Below are 21,093 nucleotides of genomic sequence, written 5' to 3'. Positions count from 1 at the left end.
CACTTCCTAGCCAGCTCCTGCATGCCATTTGTTTTAGGGTGAGGGCATATATATCTAAGACTTCTACACTACCATCAAGATATACAGCAATGAACACATCTGTGACCTCTTTGGTGTTTCTAAACCCAGCAGCTGGTGAGCAGGTAGAGGCATTTGCCTCCAAGCCTAACAACCTGCACTTGATCCCCTGGGCCCACACGTTGTCCTCTGACCTGGATGCATGTATCGTGGCATGCACGCCCACACCCAAAACTCAAATAAATAAGATGTAATTTTTTAAATTTCAAATCAGCTGTCCAGACAGCAAAAAAATTGGATTCTCAGAGTGTTCTAATTGTCTCATTCTGAAGATCTTTAAAAACCAAAACAAAACATAAAAACAGGTTACACTGTATCAGAGTCCCATAATTTGGATGAATTTAAATAAGGTCAGCCAACTAGGAATCGGGCTGAAACCTTTCCGCAGCATCCCGGTAACAGGGCACACAGTCCCTTGCTGCCGTGAGTAACAGATGTAATAGGATAATGGAAGGGAAGAATAATGGTCTCAAATAACACAGCCATTTTCATATGCCAGTGGATGGGCCAGAGAAACAGGTCATCTGATCTGGTTTCCAGCAAATAATAAATGAACGTGATCAACAAATATGCCTGTGGGTCTCAGGGCCCGGCTATCAATCAACAGGGTGACAGAGGCAGTTCTGTTTGCCTACAGCAGGCTACAACAGGAAGGGAAGGAGTTCACAGCTCTCCCCAGCAACACACTCTCCCTTCCCTTGCTCCTCCTCGTCCTCTTTCAGAAACACAGCACCCTTTGTTCCTAACTGTCCTGCTTGCCTAAGGCTATCGAACAAGACAATGCTCACAACGGCTGGGTTCTCTTCTGAAAACTTCAAACACTGTGAGCTCTCATATGGTGCTACAACACTGAAAATTCCATACGTGACCTCATAGAACAGGTCACAGTGGAAACACAGGCACATTAAAAAAAACAGTGTGCAAGGAGCTCCGGAGACTACTGGGCAGTTAAGAGCACTGGCTGCTCTTACAAAGGGCCAGGTCTATTCAGTTCCCAGCACCCACATGGCAGTTTGCAACCATCTGTAACTCAAGGTTCAGGAGATCCAACACACTCTTCTGGCCTCAGAGGGTACCAGTCATACATGTGATGCATACATATGTGGAGGCATTCATGCCTACATACATACATACATACACACAGGAATAAATAAGTAAAATTACCTTCAGAGTATGTGACTAAGGTATAATGAACAAATGACTTCTATGTTTGGACGAGGGTTCCCTATCCAGGATATGTTATTATACATTTGCAGATATCCCCAATTTGAGGACAGGGTGCAAGATCTGACACACTTCTGTTCCCAAGAAATACTCAACCTGCAGCAGTGGGGCTACTGAGCCTCTTGCAGATTGTATTTTGCTTGTCAGTCCAGGTTTGTTACTGTAAACAAGGCTTCCCAGAGTCCCAGGCTCAAGGAGAGTTAGTCTGGGGCCTGGAAAGATGGCTCAGCAGTTAAAAGCACTTGCTCTAGCAGAGGACCCTGATTGGGCTCTCAGCACCGACATGCAACTCACAATCATCCATAACTCGAGTTTTAGATGATTTGATGCCCTCTGCCGACCTCCTTGGACATTGCAAGTGATATACAAAGACACAGGCAAAACACTACACATAATTTTTTGGTTGTTGTTGTTGTTTTGTTTTGTTTTGTTTTTCAAGACAGAGTTTCTCTGTAGCTTTGGAGCCTGTCCTGGAACTAGCTCTTGTAGAACAGGCTGGTCTCAAACTCAGAGATCCGCCTGCCTCTGCCTCCCAAGTACTGGGATTAAAGGCGTGCGCCACCACTGCCCAGCTAAAATAAATTTTAAAATGAAATAAAAACTAGTTCTAAATGACCTCTTTTCCCTGACATGCAGACATCAACGCAAGGCAGAGGGCTGTAGAAATGGTCCCATTGTTAGGAGCATTTGCTGCTCTTGCAGAAGACCCAGGTTCAACTTCCACATGGCAGTTCACAACCCCAATTCAAAGGATTCTGGTACCTTCTTATGGCCTCTGTGTATATGGACACATGTAGTACATATACATACATACATACATACATACACACATAGAGACAGACAAAACACTCATACACATTTATATAAAAAATAAATCAGTCTTTTTTTGTTTTTTAGATGTATGTGCTTGAGTGTTTTAGATGTACACCACATAAGTACCTGGCTCCTATGGAAATCAGAAGCAAACATCAGATCCCCTGGAACTAACTGGAGTTTCAGATAGTTGTGAGTTGACATATGGATGCTAAAACTGAAACTGGGTTCTCTGCAAAAGCAACAAGTGATCTTAAAAACCGAGTCATCTCTCCAACGCAAGACAGGGTTTTATTTTTATTAATTTGCTTGTTTGTTTGTTTATTTTTTTTGAGACAGTGTTTCTCTGTGTAACTTTAGTGCCTGCCCTGGAACTCCCTCTGTAGACCACGCTGGCCTCAAACTCACAGAGATCCTCCTGCCTCTGCCTCCCAAGTGCTGGGATTAAAGGTGTGTGCCACCATCGCCCGGCTTCAAGGCAGTGTTTTAAACAGCACACAAACTCAATTCTAAGAGTGTTCATAAAAGCAGGCACTGAGACAGGTCTTGTGGTACAAGGGCCGTGATCCGAGCTAATCAAGAAGTTGATGAAGAGGATCACAAGTTCAAGACCTGCCTAGACTACAGAGTGAATTCAAGGTAAGCCAGGGAAACTTGGTGAGACTCAGTCTCAAAATGTTATAAAAGGTGAAAAGGCTGGGGGTACCCAGAAGTAGAGCCCTTGACTAGCATGCACCAAGCATGCCCTGGCTTCAATTCCTAGCAAACACACACACACACACACACACACACACACACACACACAGAAAACAAACCAGCAATGCAGGCTGTGTGCACCTGCAATTCCTGTAGTCCCGTGTACTGGGGAGACTGGAGAAGCACAAGGATCACTAGGGCCTAGCAGAACAGCCTGGGCAACACAGTAAGACCCGTTTCAACTAGCAAATAAATGAAAAACCAGAGAGGGAACGATGAGGTTAAACCTGACTGAAACTGGGCTGAAACTCCTCCGTGAGCCTCCCAGAAGCGGGCAGGGAGATAAAGAAGTGCTGACTGGGCATTCTCCCCAGAGCCAGGTCTCCCAGGAGGGAACTGGGAGCCAGAGTTTCCCCAGGGAGACAGGCCCCAGACATCCGATGACTCTGTGGCGTTTCAAGGTAAGTCTGAGAGCTTGGAGCTGGAGCTTAAGGAACGAAGGAGGACACTCGTGTGGCTGCCTATCTAGTCTCAATTTAACAGACATTTTCAGGGCTGTTTTACTTTCCTGCCCCGCTACTCCACCCCAATAACTCAATAAAATGTAAAGGATATAAAGGATGGCTCAGGCATAAAGGTACCTGTCGCCAAGCCTGACAACCTGAATTTGATCCCTGGCCTGGGACCTATACAGCAGAAGGCTATGCCTGCAAACTCTCCTCTGGCCGAACTCCGTATGCACACACAAACAATAAGTAAATGTAAAAACAATTATTTATTTGTAAAATAATTCTTGATATATAGGGTCAATAGTGGCCCTGTTTTATGGCTGAGAAAACAAGGTCCCTCACACTAGCAATGAAGGAGGGTGCATTTACAGCTTTCCTGGCTCCTCCTGGTCTGGCTCTCCCTTCTCCAGAAATTGGAGGGTAGGAAGATGGCACAGGAAGGGAAGGGGACTCTGGAGGAAAAGAGGATGATTTTCACTAGGAAGAAGGTGACAAGCAAGGTTGGCAAAATGGGCACCGCAAAACATTCAGCAGAGATACGAGAGTCCTAAAAACCTAACAAGCCAGTGGCACACACTAGAAAGAGAGGCTACGTATTAACAGTACCCAAGGTCCCCTTCCTGACGCTCAGTGAACAGGGTGATGTTTTACTCCTTGAATAATGAAGCAGGGCATAGGATATAACTCATATTTTTTTCAGGGACAGGGACTAAAGCAAACATACTTTGGAACCGGGCCATCATTGGAATGAATTAACCCTTGTGATGCCACACGAACGGGAATGATCGGTGACAGTGAACCCATTAGAAGAGGAGGCTACAGAGTTCAGACGTCACTCCTGTGAATGACCACATTTCCAGAGAGGGCCAAGCAAACAAGCAGTGGGCTTGGAGGACGCGTGAAAGGACCTGGTGATGCTCCTGGCTGGAATCAACAGGTCATTAAACGGCCCTACCACTTCCCTGCGGTGGGGAACCGGGGCACCCAGAGCTACAGGCGTCCAGTGACTGGACCACCAACTCGGGCTGCTGGCTGAAGATGGCACACACTGCAAACACAGACACAAGAGACACTGTGCCTGCAAAGACACTCAACACTGAGGGCAGAAATCAAAGCACCACACAAGGACCCCTCAGGAATCCATGTCTACTCCAGAAACCACCAGCTTCTGAAAGACTGAAAGTCTACAGCAACCCCCCCAGTGGTGAAGGCAAGAATGCATCTGCCTTGTTGAGCCAATGCCAGCACCCCAAATCCAGAAGGAACATGCTCCTGTCACTGCCATTAGGTCCATGCTACATAACGCAGCAAGTGACTCTGAGCAGCCACTGTCCACCCAGCGGCCATCTAGGAACTGGCACTGCACCAAGGTACCGTACCAGAACCTGAAATACGACTACCCACTCTCAAGGGAATCCAGAAGCCTACAATGGATGAGCCACTAATTAACTGAAATCCCAACAAAGCTGACTTCAGCAAGATTGGGGGAAAAAGAAATCCAACCTCTTGCTGTTAGAGGCCTCCTGGCCAACGAACCCCCGGGTTCAGCACTCAGACCGTGCTCAGTGCCAACCTAGGCATTCGGGGAGTCCAGAGTGAGATCCCGCCTGTCTTCCACATGACTAGCTGCCTGTCACCTCTCTTCAGCCATGGGTTGCTCCCCTGCTCAGCTCCCCTGTGCCTACATCTGTCTTGGGGCCCTGCCCAGGGTGTTCAAGGCTGACTGCCAAACTTCCCTGGGGTGTGGCCTGGCCAGCCTCCTGGAGCAGATCCGGCCCACACTGGTGCTAAGACACATTTAAGCACTGACTCACCAGAAACCTGGGGACAGGGGCACCACAGAGCAAAGCCCCAGCCCCTAGCCATCTGCTGACTTAGCTATACCAGGGCCTAGCTCCTGAAGACAACGCTAAGCAGAGGAAGAAGAGTTTGAAGGTCCCAACCTGCCTTGGAAAGAATGTGTGGTCTGCCCAGAGGCACACATCTATGATCCCAGAGCACAGTTGCTCATACCTCCTTCATTAGAACGGCTGGTTACAGCATAAACAGGCAAGCACAGAATAGGAAACTTGACACACAACCCATAGCCTTTCAGGCGCTGTGTTCCAAACCTGTCCAATAGCTAGCTTTGCTGATCCAATACCTAAGCGCCAGCCACTCGCAGGGCATTTCACAACTTGCACCTCATTTAATCCTCCCAAAGAATTCACAAGATAAGCACCCTGGTCATCCCCATTTCTCAGATAAGCGGACTGAGCCCCAGGGAGGTTGAGCAATTTTCCAGAACCACAGAAACAGAGATGACAGGACTCAGCTGGGAGCTCAGCCTATTGGACACAGCCAGGACGGCCATGCACGAGTGAAGGGCCGGCGAGGCTGGACGACTCTTCAGGCTCCTTGTCACAGATCTAAGTCACATCGAAGTCAAAGTGGCACTGGTGGTTGTGGCATGAAAGGGGAAGTGGGCCCTGGGGTGGTGATCCAGGATGGGGGGGGGCTCCCCCAACATCAGACCACCCGCAGAGAAGGCAAAATCCAACAGTCTGGGCAGCACATGGAGCTCAGACTTCCCAACTAATGTGACCTTTGGAGAAAAAAAAAAGCCTCTTTTGTCTTATTCCTCAGTTACTACTCCTGTGAAATGGTGTACACACACACACACACACACACACACACACACACACACCAATTTCTATCCTACAGGACAATCTGAAGCTTTTGTCTGTTTGGTTGGTCTTGGTTTATCAAGACAGGGTTTCTCTGTGTAGCCCTGGCTGTCCTGGAACTCACTTTGTAGATCAGGCTGGTCTTGAACTCAGAGATCCACCTCCCTCTGCCTCCTAAGAGCTGGGATTAAAGGCAAGCACCACCGTCGCTTTGAAACTTTGTTGAGACAATAATGTGTTGGAGTTATTTTATTTTTATTATTTTCAAAAATGCCTTAGGGCCTAGGAAATGGTTCGGTAAATAAAGTTCTCACAGTGCAGCTATAAGGATCAAATTTTGGATCCCTAGAGCTAAAATAAATGCAGTCGGACATGGCAGCCCAGTTGTAAATCCAGCTATTGGAAGGAAGAGTTGGGGATCCCTTAAAGCAATCAACCAGCTGGACTGGCGCTAGGTTCAGTGGTGAGACCCTGCCTAGATGAACAAGGTAGAGGGCAACTGAGGAAGGTTCCCAACATCTGGTCTCCATAAACACAGGCATCACAAGCACACAAACCTACACACAAGCAAACACATATACACCTCACATGCACATACACATGGAGGGGGTGCCTTGGCTTTGGGGAGTCATGGAGCGCCTCTTCCTACCTATTGAGTCCCCAGGTCTGAGAGAGAAAATAGTAAGAAAGTCCATGTCAAACACAAGAGCTCAGCTATGCAATAAATGCTAGGTGCACGCACACACACGCACACACAATGCCACCATCTATAAATAGGTATAATTTTGTTGGTCAATTAAAAATGAAGAAAAATGATCTTTTTAACAGGGTAAAAAAAAAAGTGTGTGTGTGTGTGTGTGTGTGTGTGATGTCTATGCACTAATGAATAGCCACATATGCTACAGGGCACGTGTGGAGGTCAGAGGACAACCTGCGGAGCCAGTCTTTTGCCTTCCACCTGGTTTGCTGGTGACTTCACACACTAGGTTAACTGGCCCATAAGCTTCAGGCATTCTCCTGTCCACCTACCAGCTCACCAGAGGAGCACTGGTTACTGTAAGTGTCACTGTACCTACTATATGTGGGTTCTGAAGACTTTTCATGCTTGTACCATCTCCCCAAAAGAGGCTTCTAACAAAAGAAATGGAGCTGAGTAAGGCTATATCAGGACTATGATACAGTACTTGGCTAGCATACATAAGGCCCTACATTCATTCCCCCACACGAGGGTCAAATAATAGACACCAAACAGGCAGCGGTGAAGAGCCAAATTTATAGGCAGATTATAGGGTAGCACTATAGTGGAGAAAACAATAAATTATAATACTGGTCCGGTGAGATGGCTCAGCAGGTAAAGGCACTTGCCCCCTGAGTTTGACACCCGTGGACTCACAATGGAGAGAGAGAACTAACTTCTACAGGCTGTCCACTGACCTCTACTGATGCACCGTTGCACACATGCACACCCCCTTCACATGCGATAAAGTCACTAAAATTTCAAAGAGGGGAACGGAATTTACCACTGACAAGGACAGTGGAGGGCATCTGAAAAAAAAAAGTATCAAAATCTTGCAAAATATTGCAAGTGCATATAGTAACATTCACAGGCAGGGACATGTGCGTCCTTGTGGATCAGCTCGCCAGTCTAAGCTAGCCACAAAGACAAAAAGCAAAAAAGCATCCTATACTGGGCACACACCTGTAATCTCAGCAAGCGGGAGACTGAGCAGAAGGATCAAGAGTTCAAGGAGGGCTATGGCTCACAGAGTAAGAGCCCATCCCCAAAACCAACAAACAAGCTAGGCAGCGGTGGCACACACCTTTAATCCCAGCACTTGGGAGGCAGAGGCAGGCAGATCTCTGTGAGTTCAAGACCAGTGGCTAGTTCCAGGACAGCCTCCAAAGCTACAGAAAAAACCCTGTCTGAAAAACCACGAAGAAAAACAAGCAAACAAATCCTGAGGGCTGGAAAAATGGCTCTTGGGCTGGAGAGATAGGTGGCTCAGAGGTTAGGAACACTGACAGCTCTTCCAGAGATTCTGATTTCAATTCCCAGGAACCACATGGTGGCTCACAACCATTTATAATAAGATCTAGGACCCTCTTCTGGTATGCAGGCATACATGCAAGAAGAACAGTGTGTGTGTGTGTGTGTGTGTGTGTGTATCTTTTAAAAAAGATAGCAAGATAGCTCAACAAATAAGAGTGCTTGCTGGCCTTCCAGCAGACCTGAGCTCATGACTACCTAGAACTCCAGCAGCTTCACCCTCAAAGGATCCAATCCTTTCTTCTAGCCTCCATGGGCTCATGCTCACACTTGGAAGACACATATGCACAAATAAATCCTCTCTCTCTCTCTCTCTCTCTCTCTCTCTCTCTCTCTCTCTCTCTCTGGTTATTTGAGACAAATCTTTTTTATAAAGACATTCACTCCATCTAATACAATGCAAACAAAAAGTTTAATTAAAAAAAAACAGGAAGGAAAAAAGAAGATACATCCCCGTAAAATTAAAATCCATAAAATTAAAATGCTATATAACCCTGGGAACAGAGTTATGTGGTGAACAGGGCAAAATAAAGGGAAAACCTACCAAGCACGGGAGGAGTTACTGGTCTAGCCACCAAATCCTAAAAGGACAGAAAAGGTAGGACCTGCAAACACCTGCAGGAGAGCAGAGGGAAAGCACCTGAGCAACCCAAACAAGAATAGGGATGCTTTCCTAGGTTTGAACAGATGCAAGACTAGGTGTCCTGGACCACAACAGAAGCTGCCGTCACCACCTATGGAAGGGTCTGAAGGCAAGGCCCAGGAAATCATGCAGACCACAAAGGGGTTTTATATGGTGACTGGTCACATCAGTACACGGTCAACCATGAGACAGGAACATGGTCATACTCTTCATTGCTACTCTGGCTCCAAAGTACATCAATGGGACCTAATTAACACTGTGGTGCCTTCTAGGAGTGCTGCAGCGGGCAGGCATCCATGGCCACAGGTGCAGATGCAAACAGGAGAAAGACACGCAGTTTCCTTCTCCAACAATCACTGTGTGGCAGGGGTCTAGACACTCGCAGAACACTAGCAACACTTCCGAGTGCCCCACCCAAGCTTAAACAGTGAAGCTATGCTTTGTACTCTAAAGAGTACAGGAGAAGCCCCACAAGTGAGTGGAGTCTCAGGTGAAAGAGCGGAGAGCTTAGAATTGCCCATTCTGGGTCCACAGTACTGCTCATCCACCCTGTGACTCTTCACACAGGCACTATCAACATACAGACCAAAGTCCTCAGGACACGGGGCCAGACATCAACTACCTGGCCCAAGGGGCCTTTCTTAATACCAGACTTTCTCACCTACCATCACTTGGCCTGCATGGCCAATGAGATCCAGAGAACACACACCCTGCACATGCTAAATCCTGCTCGCAAAGCACAACGCAAGCACCCTTCTGCCTATAGTAACTCAAAGTTCAGAAGTGCCCCCACCCCTTACCAGATGTACATTGCCCTAGAACCCCACCTCCCAAGAGTTGCAAAGGCTGCAGCAATGTTTTCTCTTAGGGCATTGGTAACAGAAAAAGATGAGAAGTAACTCCTGTGTCCGTCAATCAGGAAAGAATGAAACAATTGTTCAGTCTTCTAAACCTAAGCAGGAAGTAAGATCAAGGCCACTTTTCACACACAGACAAGATATCCTGGTATGGGTAAGGTATACCCAACCCATGTTCTCTGTACAGTGCATTTGACTCTTAAATCCTAGGGGCACAGCTATAAGTATGCAAAGCATCTGAAGAATATCAACAACCCTAGGACAGTGGTTAACCTCCGGGGGAAAAAAAAAAACTAGGATTAGAAGTGGTTGTCAAGGAAGCCTGAAGCCTTTTTTTTGCCTGCTTGAAGTCTGCATTTTTCTTCCCCTATAGAGTACGTTCACATATTATTTATGTAATGAAACTCTCACTCATTTAATTTTTTTTAAAGAAGAGATTGGGACCCTGTTCAATACGTTTTAATAACGTGTTTAGTTAAGAGTGATTTCCACTGGAATCTGGCTCCCGCCTGCCAGAAGGCTGCAAGCTCAGCAGTGCACAGACTGTGTGCGCTGCAAGCCAGCAGCTCGTTTTGCAACACGGATCTTATTTCAATCTCACAGGCGCAACTCAGTTAACTCTGTGGAAACTCTGCAGATGGTTAAATTTTATGTCAGTTGGGATGGGGGAAGGGGGAAGTATGTCATGGGGACTTTGGTAATCCAAAGGGACCTCCTTGGAGTCACTCCAGTTCTAGCCCATACTGCAGGGCTCCAACTCAACAAGCTAAAACACACCCTAGGCACACAGGCATGCACACAGAACGCACGCACACAGCAATAAGGCAGTTCTTGCCCCATCACGCTTCCTCTGACTCTTCCAGCTGGGAAACAATCTAGATCCCTTGGGCTAATGAAGAGGAAGAACATAAACAACCCATAAGAAAAACACTATATACAGGGCTATTACTTACTGTGGCCACCTACTTATACAGGAAACTGAATGATTAATTGATTGACTGTCGTACAGGGGATCCAAGCCAGGGCCTTAGGCATGCTAGAAAAGCACACCCCAATGATTAACAGTCTCAGTCCCGGACAGTGTTATTAGACAGACAGACAGACAGACAGACAGACACACACACACACACACACACACACACACACACATACCTGTAACCTCCTCATCTTCAGATACCACTTACTGAGTCCTGAGAAACACACAGGAACTAAGAAGTAAAACTAATCTATAGTAACATAAATCAAATTTATGGTACTTCCATTAGAATGAGGATTAAGGATTACCTTAAAATAGACACACACACACACACACACACACACCACACACAAAGTCTGGGGTAAAAGATGTTTTTGTCAAAACTGATTAAAGAACACTAAGATCTGAAAATTTCACTGTACTTAATTATACCTTAGGAAAAAAAAATACAACTCAGCTAGCGGTGGTGGTGCACACCTTTAATCCCACTCGAGAAACAGAATTAAATGGATCTCTGTGAGTTTGAGGCTAGCCTGGTCTACATGGCGAGTTTCAGGACAGCCAGGGCTATGTGGAGAGACCCCATATTAAAAAAAAAAAAAAAAAAAACTCAAACAGCTAAGCCATGGGACTCTGAACTGTTTTATAGGACACTAGAAACATCTGTTAAACTATGTAAGATGCATGCATAGCATAGTGACAGTCACATAAAAACAGTTGACAAGGAGCTAGAGAGATGGCTTAGTGGTTAGAAGCACAATGCTCTTGGAGAGGACTCAGGTTCCCAGCACCCACACAGTGGCTCAAAACTGTCCAATAACTCCAGTACCAGGAGACCTGACGCCCTCTTCTGGCTTCCACAGGCACCAGCCACACACACGGTGCACAGACATCCATTCATGCAAAACTCATACACATAAAAATAAGTAAATCTTAAAAAAAAAAAGAGGAGAGAAAGTTTTATTACCGTCTGCATTTGGCCACTGACTGGCTGTCTTTAACCAAGATTTTTATGACTTCCCAGTACTCAGAGAACAAAATAAAACCAAGAACTGCTGACTCTTACCAGTTTGCTTTTTTAAGAAGAAGAAGAAAAGTACATAGGTATGACCACCTTCATTTGTAACCCCAGTGCCTGAGAGGCTGAGGCTGAGAAATGAGGTGCTCAAGGTCATTCTGAGGTACAAAATGAGATAACTCAGGCCAAATTCAACTATATACTTTGTCTCCAACAAAGGTAAAGACCGAGAGCTGGGAAGATAGGTCAGGGCCTGAGTTTGATCCCCAGAATTTCACATTTAAAAAAAAAAATTAAGCCAGTCATTCTGTACTTATAAACAGACAGATCTCTGGCAAGTTCCAGGCCAATAAGACCCTGTTTCAAAAAGAAAAAAGAAAAAAAAGAAAGAAGGAAGGAAGGAACAAATGAAGGAAGCTGGGTGGTGGTGGTGCATGCCTTTAAACCCAGAACTTGAGAGGCAAAGGCAGGCGAATCTCTCTGAGTTTGAGGCCAGCCTGGTCTACAAGAGCTAGTTCCAGGACAGGTTTGAAAACAACACAAAGAAACCCTGTCTCGAAAAACCAAAAAAGAGAGAGAGACAGACAGAGAGAGAGAGAGAGAGAGAGAGAGAGAGAGAGAGAGAGAGAGAGAAGGGCACTACCTAAGGAACACCACCTGAGGTTGTCCTATGGCCAACTCACAAACACACACACAAACTAGGACTAAGAATGTGGCCTTAATCTAGCCTGTATAAAGTCTTGGATTCCAACCCCAACATCACACACAAAAACATCACATGTTAGTTTAACTTTTCTCCATACCCACAAACGTGGACCAAAGAATCAATTTCCAGTAGCTAGGCAAGTACAGACGCCACGTAAGTAAAGCACAAGCAACAGGGAAATAAGGGCAAGTTCCTCCATCCTTTCACACGAGCAGCAGCCAGGCCCGCTCTGCAGTCCGCACCTGTCACCCCAGACCTCAGAAGACGAACACAGCAGGGACACAAGTTCAAAGCCATCAAAATCACATACAAACATCCCGTGTCAAAACAAAAACAAACAAAAGTACATTTTGTTGTTGTTCTGGTCCCACACAACCAAATTCTTCCCAATCATTTTACACACACCTCCACTGCCAGTCTTTGGGTTGCTGTGTTCCCAAATCACCTTACCCATATGAATGCGCTTCCTGTCAAATAATGATCTTTCAAATGCCAAAATAGGAGCATGAATTGCATGGGGACAGAAATCATCTTGATACAGTCCTGGAAGATAAGATCAACTGCTATAGTCCCTAAGGGACTGCTGCAAGTTCGCCCAAGCAGTACCGACAATGGCAAAAGTCACCCCCAAAACATCTAGAGCCGGACGTTGTGGCTCATACCTGTACTTCTAGGACTGAGGAGAGAAGGCAGCTGTGAGCGTGGGCCCAGCGTGCTATGTGAGGGACGGTCTCAAAAAAGCAAAGAAGGAAGCCAGGAATGGGGTCCCATTCCTTTAATCCCAGTACTGGGAGGCAGAAGCAGCTGAATCTCTGTGAATTCAAAACCAGTCTGGTCTATATAGTGAGCTCTATGCCAACTGAGGTTTCACAGTGATATCTTGTCTCAAAAAAAAAAAAAAAATCTAGAGGTTGAGGAGACAGTTCAGTGCATAAAGAACTTGTCTTGAGGGTAGGCGTTCAGACCCACATAAAATCTGGGCAAACACGCTGGTCACCTGTAATTCTACACTTGGGAAGTGGAGACAGAGGATCCCTAGGGCAAACCCATTAGCTAGACTAGCCAGACAGTCAGTGAGCTCTGGGTCTTATATGAGAACTAGCTAAAGTGGACAACAGTTAAGACAACACGGATGGCCACTGCTGGCCTCTACACACAAGCTTACATACACATCCCACACACATGCAAACACACATAAGCACACCACACTCAAAAAATACACAACCATAACAAAATCAGCAGAGGGGAGCACTCATCAGGCTCGACCATCTCCCCCACTCTGCTTGCCTCTCTTGAGGACCAAACTCAATGTCAACAACCACAAACCAAGTCCGAACCCATCTCAAAATGCTAGAACGAGTCTGGGACGGGCCTTTATGTGAAGTCCCGGGTTCCGTTTCCACTATTGAGAAAAACAAGAGGAGACACTTTCTTTGAGACTTCCATAGTGATACTGACTCAGGAAGGATAGCCACTCCTCCATGTTGTCTTTCAGCTATGACACAGAATAACTAAAAATCCAAACAGGCTCTAACGATCAGCCTGATTGTTCCCCGACTGACAGCTTGAATCCTACTTGAAAGCATCCAGCCACGGGAAGCTCACTACTGCACCGGTAGTCAGGCCCCCTGCTGGACAGCCTACCCACTGGAAAACCTTCTACATGCCGAACTGCCATCTGTTCACCCAGTCTTTGGAGTCAGCTCTAAAGACAGAATCAGTGTGTGCTGTAGTACTGTGAAGAGGGCACATCACAGCCTTCATCTTCCACCCACGGCTCTTTAGGAAACATCTGTGTTCATCTTATACATCAACCTTTGGGCAGAAACATCTCTGATGCTATTTTTTGTAAACTACTCCTAAACATTACTTTGTATAACCTTGTAGTATTCCATCATCACAAAGCTCATTCACAGTGGTACACGTCTGTAATCCCATCACTTAGGAAGCAGAGGCAGGAGCGCTGTCATGAGCTTGAGGCCATCTTGAACTACATAATGAGGCCATTTTTCACTATATATAGTCTTCAAATCTCTGGGTAATCTGGGCATAAAACAGCTCAGAAGAGGAATTCCCAATCAGAATGCACAGACATCTCAATACATCACAGTTCAATGCTGTTCTAATTTTCTAAGCAATATTATAACACATGTGCATGATTGATGGGTCACACATGTACGCCAAAGCCTGTGTGTGAACAGACGAAAACCTGTGACGTCAGTTCTCTCCTTCCACTTTCACGTGGGTCCAAGGCCACACTTGCTAGGCAAGAGCAAGTGTCTTTCCCTCTAAGTCATCTTGCCAAGCCACAGTTCAAAATGTTTAAAGTCACTCTGAACACTTATTCTTTAGTGAATTCCTTTCTAAATCATCCTCCTTCTAGATGATTCTGAACCTTGGTTTACTATGAAATACTCAGTCCCTGCCACTTCTGTGACTCTTAAGTTGGATAAACATCGGCACCCCCCAACACTAGGAAAATGTTGAACCCATCAAGAGCAAAATCACAAAGCTTTTACTTCCAGAGCTTCCTCAAGGTTGGCTTGGCGCCTATAATTAAGTTTTTGCATGTGATCGTCAGACTAAATTATTAACACCACCCAGCCTACCACACTTTACCGATAACCTATGTTTAATATAAACAATTATCCCTTTTTTAAAAAAAAGTATTAAATACTTTACTAACAGAGTCTAAAAATTCAGAAAAGAAGTCTAGAGATGGTAATATTGGGTAAAGAAATCAGAGAGAGATGGGTTGGCCCTTCTTACTCCTCCCTTAGGACTGTTTCCCAGAGACACAGCACCTGAGAAGCCACTGTCTGGAGGCACTGGCTAGTCATGACTCACAATCTCACCAGCTATCAGCAGCAGACATCATCCTCAGAGGATCTGCCTGGAGTCACAGAAAAGGCAAAAACCTACAGCGAAGATGCCAGAGAGACTCTGGCATCCCTAGAAACAAGTCAGACCCTAATTTAACCAGCAGAAGCTTGTTTTAAAAGAATGCCATTCTAACTAGGCGGTAGTGGCACACACCTTTAATCTCAGCACTTGGGAGGAAGAGGCAGGTGGATCTCTATGAGTTCAAAGCCAGCCTGTTCTACAGAGCAAGTTCCAGGACAGCCAGGGCTACACAGAGAAACCCTGTCTCGAAAAACAAGAGACAGAGAAGAGAAAATATACTATTCTAGGACTGGAGAGACAGCTCAGTGCTTAAGAGCACTTGTTGCTTTTGCAGAGGCCCCAGGTCTGGATTCCCTGTCCAGCTCTCTGCTAGGGGATCTGACATCTTCTGGCCCTCATGAACACACTACACATATGTTGCGTACACACATACAGACAGACAAAACACTCAACACTTAAAAAATATCCCAGATTCCATGTGACACTCTTACGAGACCCTTCCAGTGGCCAGTCAGAGCCTATGACAGAGATGCCTGGGGTCCAAAGCCGAATGTCCACAGGCCTCTGCAAAGATGTCGTGACTGCTCCCGAGTGCCAGGGAACACTGAGACACAACTGGGGACTCTAATATCTTGATTTTGTACTTGGCAGACAGCCATTCCTCAAGTTGAGGATGCAACCAGGTTTGACTCCTCAAAGGCCCAAATTCGGAGGGTTTTTCTGGACTGCTCCTAATTTAAAACAAAACAAAACAAAACAAACAAATAAACAAACAAAAAAACCACTTTAGTGCTCGGGCATGGTGATGCATACGTTTAGTCCAAGCATTCTGGAGACAGAGGCAAGCCCATTTCTGAGTAGGAGTTGAGCCTGGCCTATAGGCTAGCCAGGGCTATACAGTGAGATCCTGTTTAAAAACGTTAAGTCAAAAAAACAACCTTTGGAACTTTGGTGTGGTCTAACCTGCCACACATGCATAGGCCCTATACTACACATGTCCTAAACCACCTTTCCAATCCTTCTCTTTCCCAAAAACCTCTGTTCCCTCTCACACAACCCCAATGTACATTCTGAGCCCCAGCCCCTCACTCATGCAGCACCGAGACACCCCAAACTTCCTCCCAGACTTGGTTATTCCAAAGAGTTCTTCCCAGTCCCATCAGCACACACCACTGTGCTATCCTCCCTCCTCTGTCCACTTCTCCAGTCCTTCCGGGTATTAATTTCTCATCTTGGCACTTAGCAGGCTCCCTCGCTCCTTCTCTAAGGGATATCTCAGCTCTCCAACTAGATCACAAACCCCCACCTCTTTGTTGGGCTTGAAGCTAACTTCAGCCCTGGGGGGTGCAGCTCTGCACACAAGCAGCTTTGTAAATACTTGAGGAATGTAAAAGTCTCCCAGGGCATTTCAAACTCTGATTGGGTTATGATCCACTAGAGAGTGGAAGGATCAACTAAAAAACAGAGTGTTTTTAGTGAAAAGTAACAGAATAGACAATAAAAAATAAAGTCCAAGGTTGCAACTAGAAAAAAGATTGAAATTTCACACAATGAAATTTGGTTTTTACATACGTGATTAGGTATCTAAAGTCATGAGATAGATAGATAAATAGAGATGGATATAGAGATATAAGATTCCTTTCTTTATTTTACACTGAGAGAGACACTTGCAGGACATGGTTCTCTCCTTCCACCACGTAAATTCTGGGCATCAAGTCAGGTCACCAGGCTTGGTGGCAAGCATCCTTACCCACCAAGCCATCTGTCAGCATTCAACTTTTTTTTGTTGTTATTTGGGTTTTTTGTTTTGTTTTGTTTTTCAAGACAGGGTTTCTTTATAGCTTTGGAGTCTGTTCTAGAACTCACTCTACAGACCAGGCTGGTCTCAAATTCACAGAGATCTGCCTGCCTCTGCCTCCCAAGTGCTGGGATTAAAGGCGTGTACCACCACTGACCGGCTTCAACTTTATTTCTTAATATAGGTCATTACGTAGGTCATTATACCCTACAATGAATCAAAGAACTCAGCCCTCTGTTTGCTCTGCATGATTGCTATTTTTGTTGTTGTTGTTGATACAGTCACTATGAGAAAAAAAAAATCTGTTAAAAGATCAGACCTGCCACGGCAGGAGGATTGCAGTGAATTCAAAGGCTCCTGACTTACACAGAAGAATTGGAGAGAAGGATGGGGGGTGGAGAAAAAGCAAAAAGAGAGAGGAAGAGGAAAGAAAGAAGAAAAAGGAGGGGCCGGGGAAGGTAAGAAAGAACGTGATCCTTAAGGCCTCTGTCCCTATGCCTCAAAGCCCTCTTCCCCTCAGTTCTCTGATCCTGAATCTCAGAGAAATAAGCAACTGAAATGACCATCCCAGCTCTCTCCACGACCTTTTGCAATCATCCTTCAAATTCAGATGTTGCAAGTTGAGGCTTGGGGAATTCGTTCTGCAAATCACCCTGAGTTGCTCTTGCAAAAAGAAAGACCTTAGAGTCTAGGAAAAAAATGCCAACTCCCTGCTACTCATCCTCGGACACCAGAATCCTGGGAAGGGGACCTGGATGAGACTGGGAAAAGCCAGGCTCTACATGAGGCTCCACATTCCTCTGTCTTCCTTTAGTTTGTCTTGCTGTTTATCCCTCCCCCTGCACAAACAGCGCAGGAGGGAGACTTACCTCAGTGTCTCTGTAAAGAGTAAAGTTCAGCAAATCAAAGCCTAATAACTTACTCCTTTAGCAAAGCCCACTTCACTTCCCTCCAACCTCTTAACTCCACCCTCATGGTTGTAAAAAAAAAAAAAAAAAAAAAAAAAGCCCCATTTTCCTAGAAGCCCGCTACCCAGCCTTGCTCCTCCACCTTCAGGGTCAAATCCAGGCAATGACAAGGAGAAGAGAGCAAAACAGAAGACTGAGGGTCAGACCCTCAGTCCCACGGAAATTCTCTGCTGCGCCTATGACCAAGACGGCTCCCTGAGTTTCCCTCTACACTACCCTCCAGGGCTCTTCAGAGCCACAGCGGCAAGCTAGCACCTACATCCCTACATCCCTACATCCGGGATAACCTGGCAAACACAAGAGACTTCTCAAGAGCCCAAGTGCCAATTACTTCTCCACAAAACACACGTTTCCGATTCAGATCACCAACGACAGCAACTCCAAGGCCCTGGTGTGTGTGCGACCAGCATCCACCAGGAATGAGTTCCTACTTGTGTCTTCTCTCCACCCTGCCCCTGTCAACAGATTATTTCAACAGTAAAGTCTTCCAGTAAAACCAAGTCCAAACCCACAGCCCTCCAAAAGCGCAACAGGCGACTTACTGGTGGGCCTCCTAACATCAGATTCAAAAAAAATCTTTACAAATAATCCTTGTTACATCACTCCCTGGCCTGATGTCTCCCTGGTACACCCAGGATAAAAGTCTAATTCCTTAGTCTGACTTTCTAGGACTTTCACAATCTCGGTCATTGTTCCTCTCTCTCTTTATCTCTCACTGTTCAGGAAACATTCAAGAGGGCCAAGGCCATCTCCTGGTCTCCAGAGAAACCCAGATTCATACCCCCACTTTGTGTCCCACCTCCACAGAGTTTCATCTTGCAAGGACATAGCCCAGGTCTGGCAATCCCTTGTCCAGAGCTATCTCCCTGGACCTCCGACAGCACCCATTCCTGCACCTGGCACTTTGACAACTAACTGTGCCCCATCTGGAATCTTATTTCACATGCTCAAATCTTCCTGTGTCCTCCAAGAGATTATAAGCCCTGGACGGAAATATTTATGTATCCTCTGTTGCCTTTCTTTCTGAGACAACCAAGCCCCTGGACATTCTTTGGCAAGCTTGCCATCAGTGAACTCTTCCTTCTGACTTTTGAGTCTTGCCAGGGAATTGTCTACAGGTGGAAATGTTTCAAAATGAGTGCTGAGTGCCCTTCCCCACCTTTAACTGCCATGCTTCCTGTGCCCCAGAGTTTACACTAACTTTGCAGTCATAGCACCTTAATTTAAACTTGAGCTCTTAAATCATTCCGCTCTAGTCTTGCAGCTTCCTGAGACCTTCGACTTTTCACGTGCCTCTAAGCATCACCCCGAAAGCTTGGCAGTGAGAAAAGAACAGAGTAGGTTCTCATAGGTACCTGCGGGTTAACCAATTTCCTTCTGTTTCATTCTTCCAAAAGCAAGAAGAACCTCTGTTTACACAGCCCCTTAGGAGAGTGTCCCCAGGCTACAATACCTGTTGATTGCTCACTCTGAAACCAACTGCCCCACTTTACACCCTTCTGGTAAGGGAGAGTCAAGAAAGCAGTGAAGGGCTGTAGATAGCCCCTGTGCCATGGCCTGGCATCATGGGAACCCATGCCTGGTGGAAGTCCTCCAGAACCACAGGAAGCGGAGAGATGGAAAACAGGGCTCGCGCAGGATTGCTGGCAGGTGGGTCTCTTTAGACCTCCAAGTAGGCCCTAAAGTGAAGGCGCAGAGCCTTAACTCCCAGGCAGGAAAGGAACCCTGCCTCGGAATTGTCTGCCCCTGACAAACTCCCTTTCTAGGTCCCCATCGACCACTCCAGAGGCCCACAGTGCCACGGTCAAGGAGAGACCCGGGGTGAACCCGGCAGGATTAGAGCCAAGGGGGCGGCGAAGGAGGGCCGCAAGAAGGGGGTTGAGAGAGGGTGTGTCGCGAGGCCAGTGCTGCAGCACGGCGCTCTCTGGATTTGGAGAGGGCAGGGGCGCGCGGAGCGCCGGGCTGACGGCCCAGCCGAAAAGGGGGCAGGTTAACAGGTCAGTGTGGGCCCGCCAGGCCACTCCCGGTCACTGCTCAAAGTTGGAAGGGAGATTCGGCGGTAGGATCCGCGACATAAACAAGGCGACGCGCGAGAAAGCGAGCGGCCACCCCCACCCGGCCACCCCGCCACCGCCGCAGCAGCCCCGGTCCCGCCCGGGCCGCGCGAGTCTCCTGGGCCCCTCGCCCGATGCCGTCCCCAATCCCGGGTTGCAGCCCCCAGTGAGGTCCCGCGCGCAGCTCACCTCGGCCGGCCACTGGCCCGGACAGCTCGGCTCCCTGCAGCGGCCGCGGCCCTGCCCGCCACCGGCGCGGCCCCTGCACTGCGCCGCCTCCCGCCGCCGCCGCCTTCGCGCCCACCTGGCCGGCCTGCCCTCCCTCTCCGGGACACAGCGCTCACGTACGCGGCCGCGGCCACAACCCGGCCCGGATTCCCCCGCCCGGGAAGGGAGCGCACCGAGCCGCTCGCAGCCAGTCTGCCCGCAAGCCAGCCAGCTAGACGCGGGGACACACCCCCGGCCACGCGCGCGCACGGCCCGCGCGCCCCTAGCCCCGGCCGCGCGCGCGCGCTCCACACACCCCGGCCGGCGGTACACAGTGGGCGCTCAATAAATGCTGGAGCGACTCCTCTCACACATGCGCATTTGAACCTGACCGAGTTGTGACCCCCCCCTCCCAACCCCCACCCCTAAATCGGTACGTTCAGCTCGGTCCGGAACCGAACTAGAGTATCTGCTTCCCTCCCCCTGTGTCTTTTTTTTTTTTTTTTTTTTTGGCTTTTTTTTTCCCCCTCACTGAACTGCAAAGCCAGCCAAAGTTTCTGGCTGTTGTTTTTCCAGCGCGCCCCAGGGCGGGAAATGAAGCCAGAAGCTCTGGGCGCCAGGGACAGGAGTTTGACGAGGGCGACAGGGACCCGAGGCCGGGTAGCCGGGGGGGGGGGGGGGGGGGGGGGGGGGGGGGGGGGCGGCGCGCGAGGGCGGAAGCACTTGAAAACCCAACCTTTCCATTTTGCTTTAGACCAAGAGTTTTCATCCCCGGTTTTATGACATTTATTCGTTTGTAGTTGTAACGCCAGGCGGTGTTTACTGTTTCTAGAATTAAATGGGAGAAAGTTAACTATTAGCCTTCAACCCTTGTGTAAACAATACCGGTTGATTTTTGGCACCGTTAGGCTCTGGCTTTTGGATAATTT

At 47.3% G+C, this 21,093-nt stretch overlaps 1 protein-coding gene across 2 annotated transcripts in view; it reads right to left on the bottom strand.

Moving 5' to 3' along the window:
* Znf395 (zinc finger protein 395) overlaps positions 1-20,382 on the bottom strand; it is a 40,057-nt gene extending 19,675 nt beyond the window's left edge. The window contains exon 1 of one of the 2 annotated variants that reach the window (XM_087912188.1): positions 20,147-20,382. The gene's annotated coding sequence lies outside the window, so the exon portion shown is untranslated. The remainder of the gene's footprint in view (positions 1-20,146) is intronic. The other variant, XM_087912187.1, reaches the window with a different exon arrangement.
* Positions 20,383-21,093: the final 711 nt, after the last annotated feature.

The sequence above is a fragment of the Myodes glareolus genome, chromosome 12 (genome assembly GCF_982192425.1).
Source record: "Myodes glareolus chromosome 12, mMyoGla1.1, whole genome shotgun sequence".
Lineage (NCBI taxonomy): Eukaryota > Metazoa > Chordata > Mammalia > Rodentia > Cricetidae > Myodes > Myodes glareolus.
The sequence above is the reverse complement of the archived record's forward strand: the minus strand, read 5'-3'. Positions and strand labels throughout refer to the sequence as shown.